The sequence below is a fragment of the Coregonus lavaretus genome (assembly GCF_964263955.1).
Source record: "Coregonus lavaretus genome assembly, chromosome: 22".
NCBI lineage: Eukaryota > Metazoa > Chordata > Actinopteri > Salmoniformes > Salmonidae > Coregonus > Coregonus lavaretus.
This window is the reverse complement of record NC_140009.1, coordinates 42873874-42890815: the sequence shown is the minus strand read 5'-3', so window position 1 is coordinate 42890815 and position 16942 is coordinate 42873874. Positions and strand designations below refer to the sequence as shown.

Below are 16942 nucleotides of genomic sequence, written 5' to 3'. Positions count from 1 at the left end.
CACGTGCTCAGTGTGAACCTGCTTTCATCTGTGAAGAGCACCGTGCGCCAATGGCGAATTTGCCAATCTTGGTGTTCTCTGGCAAATGCCAAACGTCCTGCACGGTGTTGGGCTGTAAGCACAACCCCCACCTGTGGACGTCGGGCCCTCATACCACCCTCATGGAGTCTGTTTCTGACCGTTTGAGCAGACACATGCACATTTGTGGCCTGCTAGAGGTCATTTTGCAGGGCTCTGGCAGTGCTCCTCCTGCTCCTCCTTGCACAAAGGCTGAGGTAGCAGTCCTGCTGCTGGGTTGTTGCCCTCCTACGGCCTCCTCCACGTCTCCTGATGTACTGGCCTGTCTCCTGGTAGTGCCTCCATGCTCTGGACACTACGCTGACAGACACAGCAAACCTTCTTGCCACAGCTCGCATTGATGTGCCATCCTGGATAAGCTGCACTATCTGAGCCACTTGTGTGGGTTGTAGACTCCGTCTCATGCTACCACTAGAGTGAAAGCACCGCCAGCATTCAAAAGTGACCAAAACATCAGCCAGGAAGCATAGGAACTGAGAAGTGGTCTGTGGTCACCAACTGCAAAACCAGTCCTTTATTGGGGGTGTCTTGCTAATTGCCTATAATTTCCACCTGTTGTCTATTCCATTTGCACAACAGCATGTGAAATGTATTGTCAATCAGTGTTGCTTCCTAAGTGGACAGTTTGATTTCACAGAAGTGTGATTGACTTGGAGTTACATTGTGTTGTTTAAGTGTTCCCTTTATTTTTTTGAGCAGTGTATAATATGCCATTTAGCAGACGCTTTTATCCAAAACGACTTACAGTCATGTGTGCATACATTTTTGTGAATGGGTGGTCCCGGGGATCGAACCCACTACCTTGGCGTTACAAGCGCCGTGCTCTACCAGCTGAGCTACAGAGGACCACAATTTATTATAGATGGTTGTCCTTCTGGAAGGTTCTCCCATCTCCACAGAGGCACTCTAGAGTTCTGTCAGAGGGACCATTGGGATCTTGGTCATCTCCCTGACCAAGGCCCTTCTCCCCCGATTGCTCAGTTTGGCCGGGTGGCCAGCTTTAGGAAGAGTCTTGGTGGTTCCAAACTTCTTCCATTTAAGAATGATGGAGGCCACTGTGTTCTTGGGGACCTTCAATGCTGCAGACATTTTTTGGTACCCTTCCCCAGATCTGTGCCTCGACACAATCCTGTCTCTGAGCTCTACGGACAATTCCTTCGACCTCATGGCTTGGTTTTTCTCTGACATGCACTGTCAACTGTGGGACCTTATATAGACAGGTGTGTGCCTTTCCAAATCGTGTCCAATCAATTGAATTTACCACAGGTGGACTCCAATCAAGTTGTAGAAACATCTCAAGGATGATCAATGGAAACAGGATGCACCTGAGCTCATAGCAAAGGGTCTGAATACTTACATAAATAGGCATTTCTGTTTTTTCTTTGTAATACATTTGCACGAAAAAAATGAAACCTGTTTTTGCGTTTTCATTATGAGGCTATTTAATCAATTTTAGAATAAGGCTGTAACGTAACAGGAGTCAAGCCTTCTGAATGCTTTCCGAATGCACTGTATAAACAGACAATTACAGCTCTTACAATATTCAATGACGACATTTCTCTAAAACAGGCTATAGGCTAAATGTGTACCTAAACAGGTGGGGCTCTACCCCACCTGCCCTGAATGACGAGTTGGCAATGCTCAATTATACGAGATGGTTATACGCTGTGCTTTGGTCAATCTGAACGACTCTGTTGTGCCATTTGAGAAGAGCACCTTCACCTTGTCGTCATGACAAAATTGCCCCGATTCATTCTTAGTCCTGCATTGACGCTTTGCCTGTTTGATGACTTGTCAGAGGTCGTAGCGGGATTTCTTATAAGCGTCCGGATTAGGTTCCTGCTCCTTGAAAGCAGCAGCTCTAGCCTTTAGCTCAGTGCGGATGTTGCCTGTAATCCATGGCTTCTGGTTGGGATATACAGTGGGGAAAAAAAGTATTTAGTCAGCCACCAATTGTGCATGTTCTCCCACTTAAAAAGATGAGAGAGGCCTGTAAATTTCATCATAGGTACACGTCAACTATGACAGACAAATTGAGAAAGAAAAATCCAGAAAATCACATTGTAGGATTTTTTATGAATTTATTTGCAAATTATGGTGGAAAATAAGTATTTGGTCACCTACAAACAAGCAAGATTTCTGGCTCTCACAGACCTGTAACTTCTTCTTTAAGAGGCTCCTCTGTCCTCCACTTGTTACCTGTATGAATGGCACCTGTTTGAACTTGTTATCAGTATAAAAGACACCTGTCCACAACCTCAAACAGTCACACTCCAAACTCCACTATGGCCAAGACCAAAGAGCTGTCAAAGGACACCAGAAACAAAATTGTAGACCTGCACCAGGCTGGGAAGACAGAATCTGCAATAGGTAAGCAGCGTGGTTTGAAGAAATCAACTGTGGGAGCAATTATTAGGAAATGGAAGACATACAAGACCACTGATAATCTCCCTCGATCTGGGGCTCCACGCAAGATCTCACCCCGTGGGGTCAAAATGATCACAAGAACGGTGAGCAAAAATCCCAGAACCACACGGGGGGACCTAGTGAATGACCTGCAGAGAGCTGGGACCAAAGTAACAAAGCCTACCATCAGTAACACACTACGCCGCCAGGGACTCAAATCCTGCAGTGCCAGACGTGTCCCCCTGCTTAAGCCAGTACATGTCCAGGCCCGTCTGAAGTTTGCTAGAGTGCATTTGGATGATCCAGAAGAGGATTGGGAGAATGTCATATGGTCAGATGAAACCAAAATAGAACTTTTTGGTAAAAACTCAACTCGTCGTGTTTGGAGGACAAAGAATGCTGAGTTGCATCCAAAGAACACCATACCTACTGTGAAGCATGGGGGTGGAAACATCATGCTTTGGGGCTGTTTTTCTGCAAAGGGACCAGGACGACTGATCCATGTAAAGGAAAGAATGAATGGGGCCATGTATCGTGAGATTTTGAGTGAAAACCTCCTTCCATCAGCAAGGGCATTGAAGATGAAACGTGGCTGGGTCTTTCAGCATGACAATGATCCCAAACACACCGCCCGGGCAATGAAGGAGTGGCTTCGTAAGAAGCATTTCAAGGTCCTGGAGTGGCCTAGCCAGTCTCCAGATCTCAACCCCATAGAAAATCTTTGGAGGCAGTTGAAAGTCCGTGTTGCCCAGCGACAGCCCCAAAACATCACTGCTCTAGAGGAGATCTGCATGGAGGAATGGGCCAAAATACCAGCAACAGTGTGTGAAAACCTTGTGAAGACTTACAGAAAACGTTTGACCTGTGTCATTGCCAACAAAGGGTATATAACAAAGTATTGAGAAACTTTTGTTATTGACCAAATACTTATTTTCCACCATAATTTGCAAATAAATTCATTAAAAATCCTACAATGTGATTTTCTGGAAAAAAAATTCTCATTTTGTCAGTCATAGTTGACGTGTACCTATGATGAAAATTACAGGCCTCTCTCATCTTTTTAAGTGGGAGAACTTGCACAATTGGTGGCTGACTAAATACTTTTTTTCCCCACTGTATACGTACAGTCACTGTGGGGATGACGTCTTCGAAGCACTTATTAATGAAGCTGGTGTCAGTGACTAACAATAGGCTAACTGATGCTTACTAACAGAAACAGATCATACTGACCATCCAATATGACACAGGTTCTCGTGCGACGTTGCCTTTTTGATGAGGAGCTCCACTTGGGTCAGCACATCCAGTCTCATCGTCTGACAAATCTCGCCCTGATGAGGAAAAACAACAAATATTAGTCAATGAATGCTAATCCACTAGCACCCTCAAATTCAACTCTGGAACTCGAAGCCATTCCACTGCTTTTTTTTCATTGTTCCCCGCTAACCGAGTTAGACCTGGGACACCAGGTGTGTGCAATTAATTATCAGGTAGAACAGAAAACCAGCAGGCTCCGAACCTCGTAGGGTAAGAGTTGAATACTCCTGTACTAGCGTATCCTAGCATATGATAGCATTTATAATTAAATGTGTAGTGAAAGTCTTAACAGTCAGTTTGTCTCGTACTCTGTTGATAATCTGGATAGCCTTTTTGTTCAGGGCCTCGGGCTACACAGTGCCATCTCCAACTGATGGGAAAGGAACACAGAGATGATGACTTAGTGTCCTATTATGTGCAGCCATTTGAGGCAACATTTGGGCTAACACCAAGGAAAGATAGCACTTCCACATATCAATATCCTCCACAATCCTTGGTTGAGGAAAGAGAAACAGTAGTAGAAGCTCCAATTTACAAAGGCGTGCCACTTAGCTTGTTAACTTGTTTTAACAAACATAGGGTCCATAGAAACTACTACGAATGTTTCCCTCACCTAATGCATTTTCACAGTATTGGCTTGAGCCAAAGACTCACGGAAGGAGTGAATGGATTCAGGCATGGTGGTCCTGGTTTCTTTTGTGTGGTCTCGCCAAAGTCGATCCCCTCCAGTGCTTTTGCAGGAAACAACAAACACAGTACAGAAAGACACATTTAGTCAGATACAGTCAAAATGTTGTGAGTGACACAAAATGGCTGTCTTGTTTCACACTCACCGACTGATTGTCCAGCAGTGTATGAGTCTGTTCTGGTCCTGGATCGCCTGTTTGCCTTTAGTGTTAGCTGTGGATCACAAAGGAGGGCGGGTTCAATTGATAGCTGGGTCATTGTCCACTTTTTGTTTGAATGATATTGGGCTGAAATGTAGATGAAGGGGAGAGTGGGGTAAGTTGAGCCATTTTTAACATTCAGCATCACTCCATCAAGGGAAATATAGTATTCTTTCTAACAAAGATATCTATACTGAACAAAATATAAACGCAACGTGCAACAATTTCAAAGATTTTACTGAGTTACAGTTCATATAAGGAAATCAGTCAATTGAAATAAATTCATTAGGCCCTAATCTATGGATTTCACATGACAGGGAATACAGATATGCACCTGTTGGTCACTGATACCTTAAAAGGGTAGGGGTGTAGATCAGAAAACTAGTCAGAATCTGGTGTAACCACCATTTGCCTCATGCAGCGCGACACATCTCCTTCGCATTTGATCAGGCTGTTGATTGTGGCCTGTGGAATGTTGTCCCACTCCTCTTCAATGGCTGTGCGAAGTTGCTGGATATTGGCGGGAACTGGAACACGCTGTTGTACACGTCGATCCAGAGCATCCCAAACATGCTCAATGGGTGACATGTCTGATGAGTATGCAGGCAATGGAAGAACTGGGACATTTTCAGCTTCTAGGAATTGTGTACAGATACTTGCGACATGGTGCTGTGTATTATCATGCTCAAACATGAGATGATGGCGGCGGATGAATGGCACGACAATGGGCCTCAGGATTTTGTCACGGTATCTCTGTGCATTCAAATTGCCATCGATAAAATGCAATTATGTTTGTTGTCCGTAGCTAATGTCTGCTCATACCATAACCCCACCGCCACCATGGGGCACTCTGTTCAAAGCGATGACATCAGCAAACTGCTCGCCCACACAACGCCATACACGAGGTCTGCGGATTTGAGGCCAGTTGGACGTACTGTCAAATTCTCTAAAACAACATTGGAGGTGGCTTATGGTAGAGAAATTAACATTCAATTCTCTGGCAACAGCTCTGGTGGACATTCCTGCAGTCGGCATGCCAATTGCACACTTCCATAAAACATGAGACATCTGTGGCATTATGTTGTTTGGCAACACAATGGAACATTTCTGGGATCTTTTATTTCAGCTTATGAAACATTTGACCAACACGTTACATTACGTTTACATTATTGTTCTGTGTACATATCTTTCAGGATGTTGTGTATCCCTGAATTCATGTAAACATTACAGTTTAGAAAATATAGCTTGTCCCTAAAAAAGTGGTCTCTTATCCCGGGTTGTTGAGCAGCGGGAGAGGGTAGGTTAAGCCGCCTACAAATTTCTGTACTGAATGAATTATTACCACTACCCTTTTAAAACCATTATCTTTATTTCACAAACACAATTCAACACAATCACAATCATTTTGGGGCATTTTAATCATTTTAAGCATCTTTGAACCTCTATGGGATCGGTGTCCCGTATTCAGGACAGTTGAGCTAACATGCGCTAATGTGATTAGCATGACTGTTGTAAGTAACAGCAAACTTTCCAGGACATAGACATGTCTTATATGGGCAGAAAGCTTAAATTCTTGTTAATCTAACTACGCTGTCCAATTTACAGTAGCTATTACAGTGAAAAAATACAATGCTATTGTTTAAGGAGAGTGCACAACAACAAACTTATCATGGCAACTGGTTTGATACATTCACCTCTGAAGGTAAATAATGTTCAGTAATGATTCAGTAATCTTGCTCTGATTTGACATCCTAAGGGTCCCAGAGATAAAATGTAGCATAGTTTTTGATTGATAAAATCAATTTTTATATTCAAATGTAGGAACTGGGTTCTACAGTTTGAACCCCTGCTGTCTCTGGCTCCACACCCACCCCGCCCGGCCATCTAGATGTGCGAAAGTCAGTGTATAAGCTAATGATCCATCATGTATGACATTCCTGGGAGTGTGTAAACTTACATTTTGTATTACCATTTCATTTTTGTATGTTCCCATGGGGGGCCAGTATAAAAAATGATGTATGCACTCACTAACTGTAAGTCGCTCTGGATAAGAGCGTCTGCTAAATGACTCAAATGTAAATGCTCTCTATAGTTATGTACTTGAAAATTCGGCACATTTGGGCAGACTTGATAGGAAATAGTCCAGTATTGCAATACTGTCGGACGAGAGGGATTTGCTCCAGACACCCCCGTCATTCGCAGTAGAAAGAAAAGGAGATATCGCGGAAGGAGATCAGGGTGCCTGGTAAGGAGCAGGCGTTGAGTGGCTAATAAGCTGATAAGCTGTAGACCACACTATCTACCAAGACAGTTTTCATCTATATTCTTCGTAGCTGTCTATTTACCACCACAAACTAATGCTGGCACTGACTGCACTCAATGAACTGTATACGGCCATAAGCAAACAGGAAAATGCTCATCCAGAGGCGTCGCTCCTAGTGGCCGGGGACTTTAATGCAGGGAAACTTAAATCCGTTATACCTCATTTATACCATCATGTTAAATGTGCAACCAGAGGGAAAAAACTCTAGACCACCTTTACTCCACACACAGAGATGCGTACAAAGCTCTCCCTCGCCCTCCATTTGGCAAATCTGACCATAATTATATCCTCCTGATTCCTGCTTACAAGCAAAAACTAAAGCAGGAAGCACCAGTGACTCGGTCAATAAAAACAGTGGTCAGATGAAGCAGATGCTAAGCAACAGGACTGTTTTGCTAGCACAGACTTTTAAGAAGGCACACCTGTTAATTGAAATGCATTCCAGGTGACTACCTCATGAAGCTGGTTGAGAGAATGCCAAGAGTGTGCAAAGCTGTCATCAAGGCAAAGGGTGGATATTTGAAGAATCTCAGATATAAAATATATTTTGATTTGTTTAACACTTTTTTGGTTACTACATGATTCCATATGTGTTATTTCATAGTATTGATGTATTCACTATAATTCTACAATGTAAAAAAATAGTAAAAATAAAGAAAAACCCTTTAATGAGTAGGTGTGTCCAAACTTTTGACTGGTACTGTATTTATTTTCATGCTAATGTTTCGGCCCATGTTTCTGAGCAACATTCAAAAAAAAAAACATGAGGAAATTGAAAGTATTGCGAAATTGTTGCAGAGGCCACCTTTAATTAGTCTTCCAGCAGCATTATTTACTGTTGGTGGTCAGTTGTTAATGCCTTATGACATGTTATGTCAGTCTTATGACAGCTGTATGTAGGGTGGTAACATGTTTTTACCTCAGAGCTTGGGCTCTTCAGCCACAGCAGCTTGGCCAGGTCATCTCTGGCCGTGTTGTTGACGGAGTGCTCAAACACCTCCACCTTCTCCATTAGGATCAGGTGGTCATAGTCTGGAGCCATCTAATAAAAATACACAGACAACAACCTCAGGATGGCACAACCTTTGGTAGTAGAACAGTGTTTCATTGTCAAATTGTTTATTGTGTTTTTCAATTCACAGATAAAGAATGCATTGTCCATTTTTGTTGAAACATAAAATGTATAATTTTGCTTTACCCAAACCTGAAACTTGACACTTAAGAGAAGACATGTATATAACATGTATATAATTGTGTATGAAAGTGTATATTCCCTTTGACTACACAAATATAGGTTGCCATGGCGAAGTAACGGCAGCGTAGTCTGAGAGCTCCTGTAAATATTGTACATATTAGTTGATTTAAGTGTTTATTTAATTATTTGTGACCGTTTCAGGAAACTGGGCGTATGTCGAGCATCACTACTTCATAGGAGAGGCATTTGAACGTAAACCTTTTTTTAAATAAAAATGCGTGTTTGGGCAGAAATGCCCCCTGGAACATGTGAACTTTCATGTGTCTTAATAACAAACTTGTGTGCCATCTGTAAATGCGAATAAAATTGTTAAATTACGAGCCTAGTTGGTTTAGCCACGGAAAAAGACAGGAACCTTCCCGCTAGCCATGATTGGCTGAGATAATGGATGGGCTGGACATGCCAAGAGATGAGTTCGGATTGGTCTGCCATGTAGCAGGCTTCTGTCTATAACATGAGCTGATCATTATGTGTAGGTAATCCTTTCTAACGCAGCTTTTTAAAAATATATCATGTATTAGAACTGCGAAAGTGTTACTCTCCACTTTCTGGAGGACCGAGTTTTGAAATCAGTGGAATTAGAGTATGATAGCTAAGGAGATGGAGAACTTTCTGGCGTTTGATTGCAAATATGCAGAGGGAGTCGAAAAGAGAACTCACAGAAGGCTGTTGTATAAAACACCTGTCTCTGGATTACATCTTCAAACTAAGGGCAACCATGGCATCCGTGACAGAGAGGGAGAAGCATCCATCCATGTATACGGGTAAGATAGTCTAGCTAGCTACATTTTCAGATATTATACGTTTCTAATTTTGTCTTTCAAGTTAAAGCGTACTGTTAGCTAGATACCTAAAGTTAGCTGGCTGGCTCGCTAGCTAACGTTACGTGTATGATCTGTGTAGTAATATTATTTGTATCTCAGAGCCATTTGCATTGCTAGTTATAGCCTAATGTTAGCTAGCTAGCTAACATGGAACCTTGTTGGTCAGTTACCTGCAGATTCATGCAGGGTAGTAACGTTATGAGTTGGAATTATGGTTAATTGTGTAGCTAGCTACACATGTCTAAACAAAAGACTCCATTATGCAAGTAACCATTTCACTACACCTTCTGTATCCTGTGCATGTAACAAATTCAACTTTAATTTCATTTGATATAGTATGTGTTTACCAGAGAGGGTAATGAGAAGAACATGACCTGCACCAAAGTCAAATTAGGATATAACGTTAGGCCAACGAGACAGTGTCCATGTTCTAAAGTTCTCTGGTAGAATGCCCTGCTTTAATTTAGTCACACTCACAACCGTAAGCAATTTTCTGTAATTGGCTCGCCATTAACTTGCTAATAATGATCTTGTTGTGAGTTTATTTTCCTGTAATAATGAAGACAAATGAGCTAAAGTGAAGACATTGTCAGCTATATGATATGTTCAGTGGCGACCCGTCATTCAGGGCAGGTTTTTGCATGTTATTTTGTCATTAATACGTGTCACATGTCAGTTTGCAAACAATGTAAAACAAAAAGGTGTCTTTTTTGCTTTCTTGAGTAAGGCAGCTCCAGAATGCAGGTGATTCAGCCTAGCTCAGTGCTTTCTGTGGTGGTGGGCAGCCAGCGGAAAATACGGAGCGTAGGGGCTGGTAATGTTCTCTAGTTGCGCCGTGATTGGCTCAGTGTTCTCACACTCATGGGGACACTACGTCACTATGACGGGGTGGTGTACCTAATAAACTGGTCACTGAGTGTAAAGAAAGGATACATAACCGTCCCTGTTTTCCCCACGGTTGTGGGTATTTCCCTTTCACTCCTTGAAGGAGTTTTTGCTATTGTTTAAAACTGTAGCAAATATAACACATTTGGCTTAACCTGGAACAACAACAGCAATAAGAGGAAGCCCTATTTATTTTCCACTAACAGTCACCTCATGATCATCGCAGAATGGGTTGCATTCAGGACACTGACATGACCTAGACCTAAGAAAATGTGGGCCTGGACAAGAGGAGCAAAATAACATCTCATAGCTCCGATGAAAGATGGGTGAGTATCAATGTACACTACCCACAAATAACATGGTTGTATGCCAACGTAACTCCTTTCACTGAATGCTTTAATATTTAAACTGGCACATCCAACTAAGGGTTGACTCTGAAGGTGAGATTAGAGATTCTTAAATTCAGACTGAGACACTGACAGGTCTCCTCCAATTGACCTTAATGTAGGATTTACGTTAGCAACACATCTGGAGTTAGGAGATAGCCCAAACTGACTGTGTGGAGTTAGTGTGTTATTCTCTTACCTGTGGTAGCTGCTTAGAAATCCTCCTGAAGACGTGGTAGTACAGGTCCCATGCTTGGGTCAGGCCCTTTACATTGCCCGAGCACATGTACTTCCTGCACCCTCCTATAGGCCTGTCACAACAACCACAGGCATTTAACGTTACCTGTCCAGCCATTTCCCTACAATCCAGGTCAAAGCGCATCATTGTAAATTGGTCATTTGACTGAGGGACAAATTCTTACTTACAACTCAACATTCTGTCATTTAAGCCAAGTTTCATTGTAATTTGTTTAGTTTGAATGTAAAAAACAACAAAAACACACTGCGATATATATAGAAACACTACAGTAAACATAAGTTAAAAAGGACTGACCTGGTTGAAGGAGGTCTCTTTGAAGGTCTGCAGACCTCTCTCCATCATGGCGGGCAGAGACTCCAGCACGGTGAACATGCCCTTCACGTTGCGCTCGCCGAAGTAGAGGTGGGAGGCCTCCTCCAGGCCCTCGTGTCACATCTTTTGCCACAAAATGGCCACCTGTTCAGCTCCTCGCTCACCTGGGGAGACAGGAAGTGATTCAGGGCTTAGGGAAACAGGAAATGACAGGGTAGGGAATGAAAAAATGTATGTATAGCTGTACGGTGAGGTGGAGTATTGTGCACTGACGAGCATCACATACCATGATGGCTTGCTGAACCAGGGTGTTGCAGTTCTCACACATGTTCTTGAGGATCTTGTTAGCAGCATTGTGACGGGCAGTGGTGGTAGAACTGGAGGCCACGGTCAACGGATAGATCAAAGCCTAGAAGAAAAGAGGGTGAGACAGAACAAACATGGCACGTTCATTTCATGAAGTTGGAAAGAGAGCAGAAATAGACTTCCACCCAAGGCTACCTAGCTCCAGCAGCAGTAGGTCAATCATTACCTGGGGGTGGTAGCGTATAATGTCGGTGAGCAGCTGGTGGATGAGGCGGCCCACAAGAGCGCGGGGAGTGTCGATGTGGGCAATCAGCTGGGGGATTACCTATCGGTGAGGGGGCAAGAGGGATACTTAACATAGTTACCCCGCCTTTGGAAATGCAATGTGGCTCTCCTATTCTGTTTCTGTCCTTTAAGACTTTGTTGAATGACTGTTATGGATGATTCATGGCCCAAAACCAACCTTGCCCTTGGGAATAATTCAGTTTTCTAGTACTTTTATCACAATAGACATAACAATAAAAGCAAATCAAAAACGAGCATTTGAGATTTGTACCTGTATCCAGGTGTCTATCTGAATGGTTTTGATGTCCTCCACCAGTGCCTTGTTGACTTCAGGCCAGTGCCCATAGTCGAACCAGAGGGTCAGGACCCTGGAGGAAGAAAACAAGAGCATCAAGTCTTGCGTCCATTGCATCTTTATTGACTGGTTCACCAAAAAAAAAAAGTTTCCCTGAAACGATGAATTTCAACGCACATTCAAACCAAAGCAGCCATCAAGTGCATGCAACAACACAAATTCTTGTCTCTGCCACCAGAGGGCTCCCTCTCAACATATTTCAATTCAGGGTCTATCAATATTGTCCGTTTGGCCTTTCAGAGTTCTGGGCATCTCAGAGTAGGAGTGCTGATCTAGGTTCAGGTCTCCCCCATCCATATAATCTTATTCATTATGATCTAAAAGAGAAAAATGATCCTAGATCAGCACTCCTACTCTAAGACGTTTTGTGACTAAGGGCCCTGGCCCAGTGTGGAGACTCACCTGAGGGTGTCCTGGAGGGTGTTCCCCCTGGAGAGGGAGATGGAGCGGAAGAAACCCTCGACAGCAGGAACCCGCGTAGAGAAGTAACGTCTTGGAGAGGTCCTGCGCTCGCCAAACAACAGGGAGAATGAAGGAGAGGAAGAATTGTGATTGATTGTACCTTGAATTCAGTAAGGCATTATTAATTCAAGACCCAAGTTGCTCCCTTGAATAGATTTGTCTGAATTATCTTACCACAAACAAACAACCGATTTGTTGTCAACAGAGCGGAGGGAAAGCTTAATTTCATCATCTCTTTTTTAGTGTTATATCAAGTTGTCACACCGGCCTCACTTGTCCTTTAGTCACAAATTCTGACTTGCAACTCAAAAGTTTCAAGTTACACACAGGTCTGTCAAATTAGTTCGAATTTGTCCGATAGTGAAGATTGAAAGGGCAGGTTAGCGTTAGCAGATGGAGGAGGAAGAAGGGTCGAAGATGGCTGCCGCCATCACCTTGTTGGCCTTCTTCTGTCCCGGCAAGGGCACTGGGCTGTGCTCGGTGATGTCCAGCTCGCTGTCGCTGTTGTTGGCCTCACTGTTGGCGCTGGCACCACAGGCGTGGTGCTTCTTCTTCTTCGATTCTTGTCCCGTCCCTGGTTCGGGTGCTTGTAGTGCAGCACCGCCTCAAAGTTTATCACCACCCATGCGTGCCAGGCCTGTGAAAAAAGGTACGCCAGGTGAGCTACGTTTTTATTTTATTAGGGGGTATAGAATGACAGGTGTAATTTTCTGGTTTACTGAAGGATATGTGAGATGTCCCAGAGGAGTCGGGCCTCTGGGAAATGTTCTGGGTCTAAACAGATCATGTTCTTGGTTGTTATGTTGTTATGTAATGATGCTATTGAGGGAGAAAGAGCGTGGCATTTTTTGTCTGCAGTGTGGGCATGGGCATATAAAACTCCAAGGGTGCCCTTGGTTCCTTTCAAATCAACTCGTAATAACATACAAACCTTATGTTTAGTAAATGGAGGACTCAACATGAGGTGCACAACATGAATGCCTGGTGACAGGGGTTAGGGGTTAGAGGTGAAAGGTGAGGGAGGTGACTGACCTTGTATCAGTTGCGGTCGTGCTTCGTGGAGTGGCTGTAGTACTGCAGCACTTTGGGGATGGTGCTATCGTTGATGCCCTGCAGACTGAGCTGCCACTCACCCAGCTCCAGGAAGCACCTAGAGAGGGAAGGAGGGATGGAGGTAGAGAGACAGTCTTGGTCACTAGATAGATCGTCAGCAGAATACAGCCTACGCTCCAGGGCTTGTTTTCACAAAGCGTCTCAGAGTAGGAGTGCTGATCTAGGATCAAGTCCCCCCTGTCTTATTCATAATGATTTAAAAGCCAAATGATTCTAGATCAACATTCCTACTCTGAGACATTCATGAATACGGGCCCAGGGTTGCATCAGGGTCCGATAAATCTAAAAAGCCTTGGCATCAAAAGCTTGTGTCAACAGCTAAGGGCTGGTATGTGAGATGAAGCTCTTACAGTAAGTCAGGCCCTTCCATTTAAACTTGCTTGTTAGTGTGATGAATGCTTTCCACGTGGTGTTTCCTGGAAGTCAATCTCCCCTCTCTACAGAGAAGATGCCCCAGAGGAGCCTAGGCCCGTCCACACACCCCTTATTGCCTTGTTTGGCCACTGACATGGCCTTAGGCCCACTGTACATACACACCTCATAATTCTTATGAAGCAACGAACAAACATGACACCAGGAAAGGAGTGTTTCCTACCTGCCGTTGCACGTGCTGACAGGGATTCTCGTTGTCTGTGGAATGTTGCGTCGTAAACTTGGGAGTAAAATTGAATTAACTGAATCCACTTTTTAATTGACTATGAGAAAAGTCTGTTCTGTTGTTACAATTTCTTAAATATGTTGGGAAAGTTATAACTTATACACTGGGCTCACTGTCACCACAAGTTGTCTGGGGGAGTTGGCAATGGATGTCCAACACAGTACTAGTGCAGTCCATTAATTAAAATGAAGGAGAATGATGGGAAGACTTGTAATTGAAAATCACAAGTGATCCCAAGACCTTTCAGTAGCTACAGTAATGTGCCGCTGCTTTTAGTAATGATGCCTAAGTATGATAAATGTCTGAGCGATTTCCAACTTTTTTCTCTTTTTTATATTGCCTTGTGGTTGGTCGGTCTTCCCTGGGGTTGTGCTTGCTATATCATCCTAAAAGACACTTGAGGCGAACCGTCAAATAATCAAGTCGCATTTGATTTACCAGTGCCAAAACGTGTGATTGGTTTATAACACGTCTGACCAGGAACTGGTGAGTACGGCGCGGTCATCCATCCCTCAGCTCCTAACTGTACGGAGCACTATTCCCAGAGAGCACTTCTAATAAATGATCCATCAGCATTACCTAATCCTGCTGAGTGCTTTTCCATGTGAAAATACAGTACCAGTTCAGTTCGTCTCTGACAAACCGCTTCTCCTCAAGAAAAACACAGAAACACGGTCTGCATCGGAGAAAAACTAGTGCCAGTAGTGCTTCTGTGTTACCACGAGAACTCAGGCAGAAGATTCCAAGGTTGCAGGTGTTATCATGATAATTGCCTTGTAACGTGTCCAGTTTTTAAAATAAATAGCTCTAAAATTACAATGAATTATTTTGGGGAGATGGCAGTGTGTGTGTGCACGTACCAGGTGTGCACCATTCCACAGCGCCGACCTATTTTCGGGAAAGTGTGTCAGCACGTCTGGAGGAAAATGGTGCTAACGAAGATTACACAGGTGTTTTCCAGACGCAACATTCCACAGACAACGAGAATCCCTGTCAGCAAGTGCAACGGCAGGTATGAAACACTCCTTTCCTGGTGTCATGTTCGTTTGTTGCCTCATAAGAATTATGAGGTGTGTATGTACAGTGGCTAGTGAAAGTCTGCACACCACTTGCACAGTCTTCACCTTTTGCTGCCTTAAAATGTAATCTAAAATGGATTAAATTAGATTTTCTTTCCTACATATCTACACAACCTACTCCAAATAATCAAAGTGAAAGTTAGAGAAATGTTTCTCAAATAAAATTACGATGTCTTGATTGCGTGTCTTCACACCCCAGAGGTAATACTTGGTGGAAAACATTACAGCTGTGAATCATTATGAATAATATTCTACCAACTTTGCACAACTCTTAGGGCAACATATTATGCCGATTGTTGTTGCCAGAATTGCTCAAGCTCAGTAAATTTGGTTGGGAATTATTTTATGGATTCAGATTTTCAAGCGAATTTAAGTCAGGACTCAGACTAGACCACTCAGGAACACTAAACACCTCTTGGAAAGCCATTCTGGTGTGTCTTTGACATAAACATTTGTGTAATTGTCTCGCTGAAAAAGAAAACTCAATCCCAGGGTTAGATTTTCAGAAGACTGAGGCGAGTTTTCCTTTAACATTTTACCTCGGCTTTGCTCCTTTCACATTTATTTTGATCGTGACAAACTCACCAGTTCCTGCCGATGACAACCATACCATAACATGATGCTACCACCACAATACCTGATAATAAAGAGGGTTTCACTGTTGTGTTGCTTTGGATATGACCCAAACCTGTAGTTTTTAATTTAAACCAAAAAGTGAATGTCTTTGCCGTGTTGTTTTGCGGTATTACTTAAATGGCCTTGTTGCAACAGAACAGATGATTTTAGTGGATTTTTTTAACACAGGCTTTTCAGTAATATGGAATGAATGCAATGTTGTTGATCCTTTTCTATTTTCAAGTATTGTGTTGGCAGCATCATGTAATGAGTATGCTTGTCATCAGAAGGGCCTGGGGAGATTGTTAGGATGAACACAAATATGAAAGGAGCAGAGCCCAGATAAAAAGTTAGAGGAAATAGAGTTATATTTTTCTGCGGAACAATTACACAAATTGTAATGCCAAAGACACACCAGAATGGCTTTGCAGGAGGTGTTGAGTGTTACTGATCGGTCCAGTCTCCGTCCTGACTTAAATCTGCAAAAAAAGAAAGAAAAAAAGAGACAATGTTTGTATATTGCTGTCCATCAATGATTCCCAACCCAATTTACTGAGCTTGAGCAATTTCGACAGAAACAATGGATATACAGTTGAAGTCGGAAGTTTACATACACCTTAGCCAAATACATTTAAACTCAGTTTTTCACAATTCCTGACATTTAATCCTAGTAAAAATTATCTGTCTTAGGTCAGTTAGGATCACCACTTTATTTTAAGAATGAGAAATGTCAGAATAATAGTAGAGAGAATGATTTATTTAAGCTTTTATTTATTTAATTACATTCCCAGTGGGTCAGAAGTTTGCATACACTCCATTAGTATTTGGTAGCATTGCCTTTAAATTGTTTAACTTGGGTCAAACGTTTTGGGTAGCCTTCCACAAACTTCCCACAATAAGTTGGGTGAATTTTGGCCCATTCCTCCTGACAGAGCTGGTGTAACTGAGTCAGGTTTGTAGGCCTCCTTGCTCGCACACTCTTTTTCAGTTCTGTCCACAAATGTTCTATTGGATTGAGGTCAGGGCTTTGTGATGGCCACTGCAATACCTTGACTTTGTTGTCCTTAAGCCATTTTGCCACAACTTTGGAAGTATTCTTGGGGTCATTGTCCATTTGGAAGACCCATTTGCGACCAAGCT

The 16942-nt window shown here is 42.9% G+C and overlaps 1 pseudogene across 1 annotated transcript in view; it reads right to left on the bottom strand.

The window, feature by feature from the left end:
- LOC311149963 (serine/threonine-protein kinase mTOR-like) overlaps window positions 1-16942 on the bottom strand; it is a 178028-nt pseudogene that overhangs the window by 17417 nt on the left and 143669 nt on the right. The window contains exons 18-27 of the transcript in view: window positions 14728-14759; window positions 13370-13487; window positions 12772-12974; window positions 12278-12379; window positions 11792-11888; window positions 11462-11560; window positions 11216-11338; window positions 10908-11093; window positions 10558-10661; window positions 7928-8050 (exon numbers count right to left, since the gene is read on the bottom strand). The product of the transcript in view is annotated as a serine/threonine-protein kinase mTOR-like (transcript). The remainder of the gene's footprint in view (window positions 1-7927; window positions 8051-10557; window positions 10662-10907; window positions 11094-11215; window positions 11339-11461; window positions 11561-11791; window positions 11889-12277; window positions 12380-12771; window positions 12975-13369; window positions 13488-14727; window positions 14760-16942) is intronic.